Source organism: Quercus lobata, chromosome 5, assembly GCF_001633185.2.
Source record: "Quercus lobata isolate SW786 chromosome 5, ValleyOak3.0 Primary Assembly, whole genome shotgun sequence".
NCBI lineage: Eukaryota > Viridiplantae > Streptophyta > Magnoliopsida > Fagales > Fagaceae > Quercus > Quercus lobata.
In genome coordinates this window covers 62,076,783-62,089,246 of record NC_044908.1, presented here as the reverse complement: position 1 = coordinate 62,089,246, position 12,464 = coordinate 62,076,783, and the positions used below count along the sequence as shown (strand labels likewise).

The following is a 12,464-nucleotide window of genomic DNA, read 5'->3' as shown; positions in this document are numbered from 1 at the left end:
TTTTTTTTTATGATTGTGTTATTATTTTGAATATTTTTCAATGTATTGTAGGATTCATGATGATAGGAGGTATTGGTCTTGGAATTAGACGCGGAAAGGATACAACTATTATTTTTTCATTTCAATTTGGCAGGCTCTTAACCATAGCCCTTATTTTTTCATTTCATAAAATGGACCTCACAAGAAGACTAAATTACTGAACTTATTTTGAGAATCAACTAAATTATTGAACTTAATGAGGTATATAAGACTACATTCAGGAAATAATTAATTAACCATGTTCTAAGGCATTGACATGGTTGCTGAAAAATGTCCTAGAGACTGATCTCGAAGTTGATTTCTTTTTCCTTAGCTCATCATGCTTAAATAGTAGTGACATTACATAAGAGGCATAGATTTAAAAAAGTCTGCAGTTAATTAAAACTTCTCAATTTGAGGAAAATATTGCACCTACATTAGTTTAGGATGTGCCCATTAGGAAAAAATATCACAAAAGATCCAAAGAATTTTCCAAACAACTCAATAAATAATTTGGGATACATCTCAAGGCTAAAAATGACTAAGACAGACAGTTTACTGCTCAAGGCACCATTTAAGGGACTTTGATGGAGACATATGGCTACATAGGACTGATAGACAACAAATCCCAAACTTTAATCCAATTACCGTGGGTGCCAATCTGAACTAACATAGAACACTTGATAGAAGTGGAGACAAACAACAAAGTGAAAACTCTAATCCCACAATCACAAAGGTGATGCAAACGTTTTGACTCCAAATATTTATGGCCATTTAAGCATACTATTTTCGTGAATACATCTCTGAAGTGGACTCCGTTAAAGTCAAGTTTAAGGTAAGTACTTGATTTCCTTTGAAGACAATATACTGATATAGGGAAAGTAACCTATCTTCTCCAAAATGCAAATATGATAAAAAAAACTTGATGTATTAAATCGTGCTTCGTAACAAAACCTGTATTTAGCAAGTTGTTCAAGGTAGATAATAAAAAAAAATCCAATAGGAAAAAAAGAAACCCGAAGATTCCCATATGTATTGGGATGCTTTGTGAGGATATTTTGTGTTCTAAATGTTTCTTAGATTTGTAAATACCCCCAAGTCATACAAAGGATATTGGGTAGACTGTAGAGGAGTACCCCCCATCCTGTATTGCGTCTCTTCTCATTACTGATGTATCATACAGTTAGTCTTACCAGTAAAACTTTGCTATAGTTTTTGCAAATAATAGTAATAAGTATATAAAGTCGCAATAAATACATATTATTTTAGTCTTATTTTTTCACCAAAAGGTTATACATTTTCCTTCCAAAGAAAGGTAATTAGAATAAAACAACAAAATGAAAAACTAAATATATATTAGTTGTAATAAAAATTAATACAAAATTTTAATTTATTTTTTAGCATGTGCAGCCAGAATTTCGTTGGACTGGACTGTAATTTATCTTCCATACAACCATTGTCTTGTAAAAATTAATAAAAATTACAAGACAACTAATAAAAATCAATACTAAAGTTAAATACAAATACATATTTTGCAGCAAGAATTGTATCTTAAATGTAATATGGGACAAATAAGTGAATGACTGATAACTCAAGACATGGAGTGATGGAGGTACTAACCTATATGTGAAAGAAGAGAAGATGATAGGGCAAGTATCTCATTACAACCTATTGCTCCAAACTGCTATAATTTTGTGTCATACTACCAACTTAGTCCAATAATGTGGTAAAATTAAAACTAAGAAAAAGTAACAAACCTTGTTTACATGAAAAGAAAACATACAATTAGATGAAAGGAACTAAAAGACCAACACAAAATGCTAATCCCCTACACAAGGACATGATGCGCAAGCCCGTCAATTTCAAAATTTAATTAAGTATAATGTGGGGAAAGAGAAGGTATGATAATTTCTTACAGATGAATAATGAAGGTACATGAAAGAGAGAAAGAGGTCTTGGGACCAAAAACAATTAAAGAAAGACTGAACAAAGAGGAGACCCATGTAACCCACTTCATTGTCATACCTTGGTTTATACATGTTTGGTTCATTGTCTGGGTCACATAATCCAGCTCCTACAACCCAAAAATAAACTAACCTTTATTGGTTCATGTGTTCAGCCGAGAACCAAACAAACCATCCAAAGATAATCCAGGTGGTTTCACTTTTAGGCTAACCAATCTCAAGTCACAACTTACACCAATGGTAACAACCAATTACAAAATGAAAATGGAGGTAATGTCATTAGAAAATACAAAGCAGAATGAGAATAGAATATATCTTATAACCAAAAATTTCCATATCACGCCCTCCTGAACATTGAAATTCTATATGCAAAACACTTGTATCTGTTACATAAAAGTGTAAGATACAGGTTCCTTTGGACGTAGTTTTTTTTTTTTTTTTCAATTTTTTAAAATTGATTAAAAATAATTGATTTATATATAGATAAAATTGATTAGCTACTCAAATTTATAAATTGAGTAGTTAATCGTAAATGGAAATGAAAATAAAGGCTTTTACATCAACCACTCCAATCCTATTAATTATTATAACCCCACCATCATTGTCTCAAGCGGGCCTATAGCGAGAACCACCATGCCATCTGCAACACTTCCGTCATCACCGCCTCTAAGGACACCACGATCACTAATACCATCAGTATTGCCCTCACTACTACAACCGTCACTACTATGTCTATGTAAAATATTAATATTTTTTATTTGAGTCAAACAATATAAATTATTTTCAGAGTTGCAGCCAAATTCATCATTCTTTAAAAAAATTATATCTTCTGCCAATAGAAACACAGCGATAAGTTGGTGTTATTCAATATTGTTCTTGGAAAGTAAAAGAATATTGAAGTTAAATCACTACTTCATTACTTGGAAAAGATATATAGTCAATTTTTACATTTACCAAATAATAAACTTTACAAACACACAATGAACATAAACTAATCACACTCGAGAGAAAAATATCGATCAATCAATTATATTGAAAAATTAAATATAACTCAAGATAAACGCACAACAGAGAGTCTAGCAAGCAAACTACACACACAATAGACTGTGCATCTTGCAAGTTGCAACACTGTAAAGAGTATTATTACCAGCAAAGAGATACAGGCAGAAACTGCAGCAACAGAGAAAGTACCAAAGAAAGAGTCAGCAACAATTGCTCCAATGACCGAAAGCAAATTGGTGCTACCACTCACTATGTTTGAAATCTGAGCAGCATTTATGTTTTTCAAATTGAACACCTGAATCAGATATACGATCAGGTTCGATATCCATCCCTCGCCTCCAAGTGTGAAGCTTGCCGCCGCCCCTGCTTGATATAAATAGAAATAAGAAATATATTGATCCAAACAAATTCTGTGTGTGTTAGACAGAGAGAGAGAGAGAGAGGTTGACCAATGATGAATGGGAAGGTGATCCAACCACCACGTTTGGTACCAGAGCTCGATAATGGGTTTCTCTACCATCCATATTGCTGATTAACTTTTGGTACCAAGTGATGGTCTATTTATGCTACTTGTGAATGTTATATGCTAATTAACAAAACCGTTTGAATAATTTTCAGATTTCTCTAGTACTAGCCTACCGTGGACTTCTTAAACTTGGAAAATCAGCAATAAGAATAACCCAATGCACAATAATTAGAAAAAAATTAGTGGACAAAAAACTATCAAGGCTTCCACTATAGAGCAAGAACCCACTACCAAAATTACCCGGTGATGCTTGCAAGCATTTGACTGGACCTTCATGGCCACTTATGACTCCAACTTTTCTAAGCTTACCATAAGCCCTCTCTTTTCCATATACCAACACTCTTATCAGCAGAGCCACTGCACAAAAACTCCCCCATTTGACACATACATAGGACAACCATTTGATGAGCTTTTGTCTCATTAACTAAAAGGTGACAGATTTAAATTTGTGAACAAAACAAAGGCAACGTGATTGCCACAAATTGTCACACCTTGAGCTTTTGTCAACTTTGCTTTGCTACATGATTGTTACACTATTTCTGGGATTTCCCAACCTAAAAAATCCCCAAAAGAACTCCGAACGAACATCTCCAAAAAAGCAGTGCTCCAATTAAATAACCCAGCAGTAACAAATTCAACACCCTTACAACCATCCACACCACAGCAAGAAATAGGCAGAAACAAACGTAGAAAGGGAAAAAAAAACATCAAGCAAAAGAATAGAGTACAAAAGAAATTGGGATGTAGGGATACCTCAATTGAACCGCCCAGCTTACATCAGTATTTATATAGATGTAAGGAGAAGAAGGAAGACAGATAGGCTGCCATTAGAAGCCAAAACAGAAGCTGAAACCGTAGAACAGGAAGATGAAACCGTGAGTGAAACAGTAGAATAGAAGCTGAAACCGTGATAATCAAAAAGGTGGGGAAGGGGAAGGATCTAAACCTGAAATGATGAAACAAAACGTGGGAGGCAGGAAGTTGAATCCGTGTAACAGAAGGGAATAGCATAAGTTGTAACCGTGAAAAGCTATAAGGTTTGACAAAGGGAGTAAGTTGAAAAGGCTTTGGGTTTGGGCTGGGGCTTTATAGTGAATTTAAATGTATAAGAAGTGGACTCTAAAGTAGAGACAGGGCTGAAAATAATTTTAATTTGATTAGTATTTTAAAATTGGTAAAATTATTTTTAAGTTGTATTAAAAATTCAGAAAATAGGATGAGAATGACATGGTTGCTGACGTGGCTCAATATGAGTGTAGCAACATTAAATCCTGCGCTTCAGTTTTTAGTAATATATAGATTTGTTTGTTTTTTACTTTAGAAATCATGAAAAAACTACCATTAAAAATGAGACTTTATTGTTATGAGTATAAATTGTTAAGATTTTAGGTGTTGGCTAAATTTTATGACAAAAATTTCTTTGTAAGGAAAAAGTTTCTTCGTAATTGTTTTTCATGATCATTGTAATAATTTGGTGTAAGGGAGGTTGAAGTCTGAAGAAAATTGTTCACTTTGCAAGTTTATCGGTCAAGAAGTGAAATCAATTGAACGAAATCAACCATATTCAAAAAGTTGTTGGTTTGAATGTTTTGCCTAACGTTGACCCAACACTTTTCTTTTTTTTTCTTTTTTTGAGAATGAACGTAGGGATTTTATTGAACTTGATTTGCCAAAGTGGTCAAATCATTTTGAGCTACAAAAAATAAAGACTGAGGAACTTCCTCCATCTATACAACATAGTCAGAAACATTTAATCGAATATCTAGTTAGACTATGTGCCAACTTATTGCCGTCTCTTCTACAGTGAGAGTATAGTAATTTTGTGTAAGAATTTGAAAAAATAATAGCATCCTGAACAAGGGGTTGCACCGAAGCTATTGTGCCACCTCCTGACTTCAAAGAATTCATAATTAGCTCGGAATCTCCTTCCAATATAGCTTCAACCAAACCTGTTTCCAGTCCAAATTCCACTGCCCGTGCTGCAGCAACAGCTTCAATTTCCACTGGTGTGAGTGCTGGGGAGAAGCATTGAGCCATGGACGCTAGGACAGCACCTGTGTGATCTCGCACTACAACACCGATCCCACTTCTGTTTTCAGTCTTAAATATTGCTCCGTCAAAGTTTATTTCGACCATCCTTCCATCTGGAGGCTTCCATACTGCCTGTGGTTTCGGTTCTGCTGCAGGTACGGGTGGTAACACTGCCAAAAATTCATCTAGCCTTCCTTTTGCCTGCGGTACAAGCTGGTCTGAAGTGCAGCAAGGTTGGTGGTTGCGAACTTGATTTTGCTGATTCCAAATCCCCCAAGTTATCATCCCAAATAGCTCTGGGTTGCTTTGATTGTTGAGGATCCATGACAGCAGCTCCTTGAAATTTGTCACACCTGAGATTTGACTTGAACTCCATTGAGAAAGAGACCGTACCGAGCTGAGTTCGCTGCATGACCACAACGCATGTAGAGTAGTTTCTTCTTCCTTCCAATACCGTTCACACAGTGAGTCAATTTGCATGTGTCTCTGCTTCAGGTTTGATTTTGTGGGAATGGCATCACGACAGACACGCCACAGGAAATTCTTAACTTTGTCCGGAACCCATAAACCCCAGATGATTCTCCACAGATTCTTTTCACCATTTTGTGCTACCTCATGTCTAAACTCTTCTTCTTCCATCTTCAAAAACCGGTATCCAGACTTGCAAGAATATTGGCCATTTTGGGTCCACGGCCAGTACAACTTATCTTCTGTTGGGTGTTTTGAGAGAGGAATTCTCTTTATGAGCTCAGCTTCTTCAGGTGCAAATAAGCCAGCTATTACTTCATCATTCCAGGTCCGGTTCTCTTCATTTATGAGGACATCTACTGTGGTCTCTTCCCAACCCTCTAGAGTAGGTGATAGGGCACGGGTAGGAGGTTTAGATGGCAGCCAAGTGTGTTGCCAGATCTGAACTTTCTGCCCTGTACCAATTCTCCAACAAGCACCCCTTTTGATAACATCACGGCCAACACATGATTGAGCAAATTTATCAACGGAAAACATTGCTTTTTTAGCCTCTCAGCCCTCAAATCTTACATCACATTATATGAATGAATTATAATCCTACTATTAAAAGAGAAAGACGAACAAAAAATTCCTTGAGAGCTTGTCATGGGCCTCAAATTGATTAGAACATGGTATAAAATCTGGACAATTAGGAAAAGGCAGGAAGAGGGGAAGATGGAGCTGACTGCTGAATCTTGTATTACATGCTATCATTATTTAGGTGGTGTTTAGGTATACATAATATTCTTGGAATTGAAGTGAATTGAAACCTTGGAATTGGAATCAAAGGCGCAATTTTGATTTTGTTGTATAATTATTGTTAACTTAAGAAATTATAAGTAAGTTTTTCCCTTCTCATATTGATTTCATTGTATTATAAGCAACGTAAGTGTTGGCTGCTGTCCCTCACGCTCATTGCATATTTTTTAAGTGTACAAATTAGAGCCTTAAAGTGCAGCACCTAAAGCAACGCATCCAGTGACTGCTTTCAAACATCTACTCAGATTATCGAGAAACCCCTCCAATTCCCTATCATTGTCTTGCATCTAAATCAAAATTGAAGAATTATTAGAGGAATCAATCGAAGAGGGATCTTATCCCAAACAAAATGTCACACCAAGCTCAATATTTTGTTCCAGCCAGATTGATTTATGTTTTAAACAGGCTGAAGCTAGTTGTAAAGCTTTCTTGGTTAATTTTTTCCCTTGACACATGATTAATCATCATGGAACATTCGTCCAAACTCTTCTTCACCCTTTTCAGCTTAATCCTAACTAGTTCAGCATTATAAACATCCCTTTTCCTCACTGTTTTGATACACCTCTCACTTTGAGGTTCAAAAGGAGAATACAGTTAACTGCTCCAAGTCTTTTTCAGCAACACAACCATTGGTCTCCTGGTATTCTCCTCACAGGCAGCATTTTACACAAACATCTGAATCTTCCAAACCCGTGAGCCTTAACGTAACACTGATGCTAGTGAATCTTCCAACTTAATATCAAAACTCTTAACAGTATCCCTATGCTCACCCAATGAGAAAAGTTCTAACGATGGATCTAAGACCCTAATTTGAATTCTATCCAAAAAATTAAAAAGCAACTTATAAATCATGACTGATCAATAATAACATGTTACCCAGTAATTGTGCAAACTGCAAACACAAGAGCAAATAACTTTTCTTACAATAGAGGCATTTTCCTGAGGTAACAGACAGACAACTAACCATTAATACTACCTGAGGTAAAAGAAAGAACAGTACTAATCAAACCACTGTACATAAGATCTTCCGTTATTCAAAGGTTTGAGCATTAAAAAAAACTAGGAACTGAATCCAAACTAATTATGGATCTAAGCAAATATTACTGAACTAGGATCCATATCATCGCCAAAAAAAGACCTCAAGAAAAAATAATTATATATGCAACCAAACCAGAAAGGAAGGCAAACTAACTTCATATCCATATTATCAAAAGCCAATATAAAATCTAATATAAAAACTAGAAACAAAACATCATTGGCCTCAAAGCCAAGTCCAACATAAAAATAATCAAAAGATTCATTCGTAATACCAAATATTCAAAAGATGTATGAAAATCTTAAAAATCATGATAAGTTCACTAACTTCATGAAGCTATAAATATTATACCTTTATTTCTATAGTACAGACTTGTGTAGCAGGAATACAAACAATTTTCTCTGCTTCCTTGTCAAATACCACAAATATTGTGCTGTCACTTTCATCCTTGACATGTAATTCTAATCTGTACCTGAAGTTTTTGGCAAATGTGTAAGTTTCTACAATACATATCTTATATGTAATATATCTTAATCTTTTTCATAAACTAGAACTAACCTTATTGTTGGAAAAGACAATTCTTTCTTGCAACTTTCACACCAAAATGTAGATCCAATTGTTTTAGCCTTTTTATGACAATCAGTGCATGAAATATAATGTCATCCATTTTTAGCATTTACCTTTTTCATGACAGCCATACAATAGAAAATCGCTTCCTAAGTAATTTTTTTTTATTAGTATATTACATGAAACTTTGTCATTAATCAAATACTTATTTAGATTTTTAACTTACCTGGGATTTTGATTGCTCAAGAAATTTTATAATTTCATGTATTGTCCTCATATTTTTTACCACTTCTTCAGAATCCCAGTGGATGTAATCCTGCTGATTATCCAGGTTGATGTAAACCTTTGTTGCATAGGTGGAAGACAATGAAAGTTGGTCTTATTACATAAAAGAAAAGTTAATAGTCAGCATAGCATTTAACTGAACCATAAAAATAATAAAGTCATCATTACATAATAAAGTTTGTTTTGTGACACACAGTTATTGAGTACGTAGCACTTGTATTATTTGTACATGATTGGCTGCTCAACAGATTGATTCCAAGGACCAAGCTCCCGCTTTGAAAAAAGATTAATTGTTGGTTGAGATTCAAAGAGTGAGAAAAAGAAATTAAAGCTCCCAATATGTAAAGGAAATAATTGGGTAGGCCAAGCCATGAGAGGTCCCAATAACAACAATGAAAGGACAAGAGACTTAAACAATATCTATTATCACAATGACCCCACTCTCCCTGATATGTATCCATGATTTTAGGGCATTTAGACTTGCAGACCAAGATTAGGTGTGCAGAGGGAAAGAACATTTAAGATGAAATAAATAAGGAATGAGATAAGTTTGAAGAATGAACTGTATTGGGTTGTAAAGTATTCATTAGCACAAACAAAGACACTCCAACTTATCCCAAACCTCCAATCACATCAACTATTGTTGTCGTTATCAAATACAGATAAAAAAGAAAATTTTTAACATTGAGATTGATTGTCATTAAAAGCATTCTACATAGGACCTATTACCTAGTGTTTCACAAATAAAAATGTATATAATGTCACGTCATTTCAAGAAAACAAATAGAAAGGATATATGCCACTCACAACAATGGTGAAAAGCATACTTTTTAACCAAAAAGAAAAAAGAAAAGTAAAGCATACTTCCACTCCTCTCAATATTACTAGCTTAAAGTTTAAAACAGTACATTTTTATCACATGGTCCCATCCAAAAAAAAATTATCACGTGGACAGAATCTAAGAGTGTTAAATACTGTAAGGTTGAATTTATTCAACCATCTTATTGGCTTTATTCCGTACCAAATTTGCTTGTAATTCAGCATTTAGTAACCCTGTATTTAGGTGGGTTTGATGTAAGGGTAGTGAGTGAGATAGAGTGAAGTTTGCTCAAGAGTGTGCAAGAAAACAGAGTGTCGCGGCTGGGTCTCGCTGGTGACTCGCGGCTTCAAGCCGCCAGAAGCAACCTCACGTGCCAAGCATGCTGGAAGGTGAACAGTCTGCTAGCTGGAGCACTACAGGACAAAACAGGACAACTGGCCATACGGTTATCTCGCGACTGGATCTCGCGACTTAGTCAAGCCGCGAGCCACCCCTGTTTTGTAGAATTCTGACGTTTCACATTCCTCTCCACTCCAAGTATAAATACCCCTATTACCCACGATTGAAAGAGAGCTTCCAGAGAGAATTTTGAGAGAGAAACCCTAAAGAAAAACCAGATTGTTTCACCCACAATCTCTACCTTAGAATCTCTTCAAATTCCTCAACTCTCTTCCTCTCCATTGTCAAATCCTTGAGAGGCTTTATACCAAACCAGGTTCACACCATCATCATCATTGTGAGACTGCTGTTTGGATTTCTGGAAAGCAGTTAGGAAGGAACCAATCTTCATTGGTTGATGCTACGGTCTAGTAGCGGAATCCGGGAAGCTAGAAAAGAAAAAGGTTCGGCGTAACCTCGTTGGAGCAAGAAGCTTGGAGGGCTTAGGTGCACTGGGTAGATTAGGCTTGGAGGGTCTATTGCTGTCCTTGTATCCCAACTATATTTTCTAGTGGATTGATTGCCGCTTGGAGGGCGGCGGAGAGGTTTTTCGCCGAGGGCTTCGGTTTCCTCTTCGATAACACATCGCGTGTTGTCTTTGTGTTTGCATCTTCCTTCCTCTCTATCTTTGCCTTTATATTTATCTGCTGTGGATATTTATCTGTTATGGCTTAGATAGTATTTAATCAATTTCGTTTGATAGCATATGTTAAGTTTCCGCACACTAGATGTTTGACATATTGCTTGAATTGATTAAGTTGTTATTTGGGGGTCTAAACGTTCAAAGGTGTTTTTGTACACGTTTTTGAACTTTCAAATACAAATGTTCTCTTTTCTTATAAATATAACTACTAAATTGATCACAATTTTGGCACATCAACATAGAATCTACCATTTTTGATCTTGAAGAAAAATTGAACTCGCTAAAAACCAAAAAGTATCACCAGTCTCACTCAACTCTCAACCTGATATATGAGATAAAATCTATAAGATAGTGAGAAAACAAATAATTGTAAGGATGAAATAATTTCCGAACATGGTCCTAGTCCTTGTTATAATAGTAAGCAGTGAAAAGAATCCTTTCTGCTAGTGCTGATAGAAAGAGTAGGGTTCTACTAGTGCAAGAAACTTAATGAAGAAGTCTCTACAGGTCGTTATTTGTCAAGTTTTCCATTTGAATAGCAATTTGGCCTAGTAGACAACAACAAAAATAGCATATTTTCTAGTGTTATTACTATGTGATTCATTTTAGTGTCCCCATGCTTTGATCAATAAAGTTCTTGAGGACCTAATATACTCTTAATAGAAGAAAACATGTAGATACACAAAATATAGCATTAGTACTGCCTTGTACAAGGAATTTTTTGGAGGACAGAGGAACATCATTCCTCATTTGCAAGTATTTTGAAATGTATGCTCCATCTCAAAGCCTAGTACAAAAGTTATTGAAACAAAACTTGAACTCTTATAACAACTTTTCCAAACCCAAGTAGTAGCAAATTGTATATTGTCCATTTCCCCCCTTCCTGTCCTTGCTACTAAACTAAGCTGCAAACATTAGTTTAATCAAATTTTTTACCTCAATGTGAGAAGAAACATTAGGAGTTACTTTGTGTGTGTGTGTGTGTGCGGGGGGGGGGGGTGGTGGTAGAGGTTATAAGGAACAAAAGTTGAAAAAAAAATTGTGGTCTGTACTGTCCAAAAATTCTAAGAATGTCAATTTGGAGTTCTCCAAAGTTGAGGAGCTTGTCAAATCTTATGAAAAATGGGTATGGTACAATCAGCTTTCCGGATTACTAAATGATTTTTTTCCTTTGATGGGGAATATCATTGTTTTATAATGGGCAAAATTTAGGCACAAATACAATTACTTAGTTGTTGTACCTTAAGTTCAAGTACATGTTGTTACTATCTTATCTCACCAAAAAAAAAAAAAAAAAAAAAAGAAGAAGAAGAAGAAATCAGTTACATGTGACTTATTGGCCAATATATATGTATACTCCCACTCCCTTCCCCTCAATCCAAATAAGCATTAATAACAGTACAAAGGAAGCCAATGGTTGTGCCTCATCTGCAAGAGATTTCATGACCACCTTGGAATCACCTTGCAAAATACCTTGGTTAATACCAACTTCCAGGGAAAACTCCAAGGCTCAGGCAGTAGCTACTGCTTCCACCACATCTACTTGATTAATTTGATAAAATATTATTAATTTATTTTAAATACACAAAATTTGTCCATAATCCATCCAATACAGAGGAAATTATCTCATACAAAATGTTTATACTCAGAAAATGGATCTACAAACATGTGAGCCCAGTACATGCAAGAGGCTCTACTAATGATTCAATATAGACAAAGTTTGCTTCCATCTAATGCTCCAGTCACCTAGATGGGACATGATGTATGATAGTTGATAAGTGTAATTTTTACATGATTTTTATTATCCTCTTATTTATTAAAATTGTTAGTTTTCCTTTATTTCTTTTGATTTGATTTGATTTTTATTT

The 12,464-nt window shown here is 35.2% G+C and overlaps 1 long non-coding RNA gene across 1 annotated transcript; it reads right to left on the bottom strand.

The window, feature by feature from the left end:
• Window positions 1-1,832: 1,832 nt before the first annotated feature.
• Window positions 1,833-4,581, bottom strand: LOC115992526. The gene is made up of 4 exons (XR_004092542.1): window positions 4,457-4,581; window positions 4,264-4,356; window positions 3,130-3,347; window positions 1,833-2,092 (listed from the first exon to the last, which is right to left on the bottom strand). It is a non-coding gene; the product is annotated as an uncharacterized LOC115992526 (long non-coding RNA).
• Between the last annotated feature and the right edge of the window lie 7,883 nt (window positions 4,582-12,464).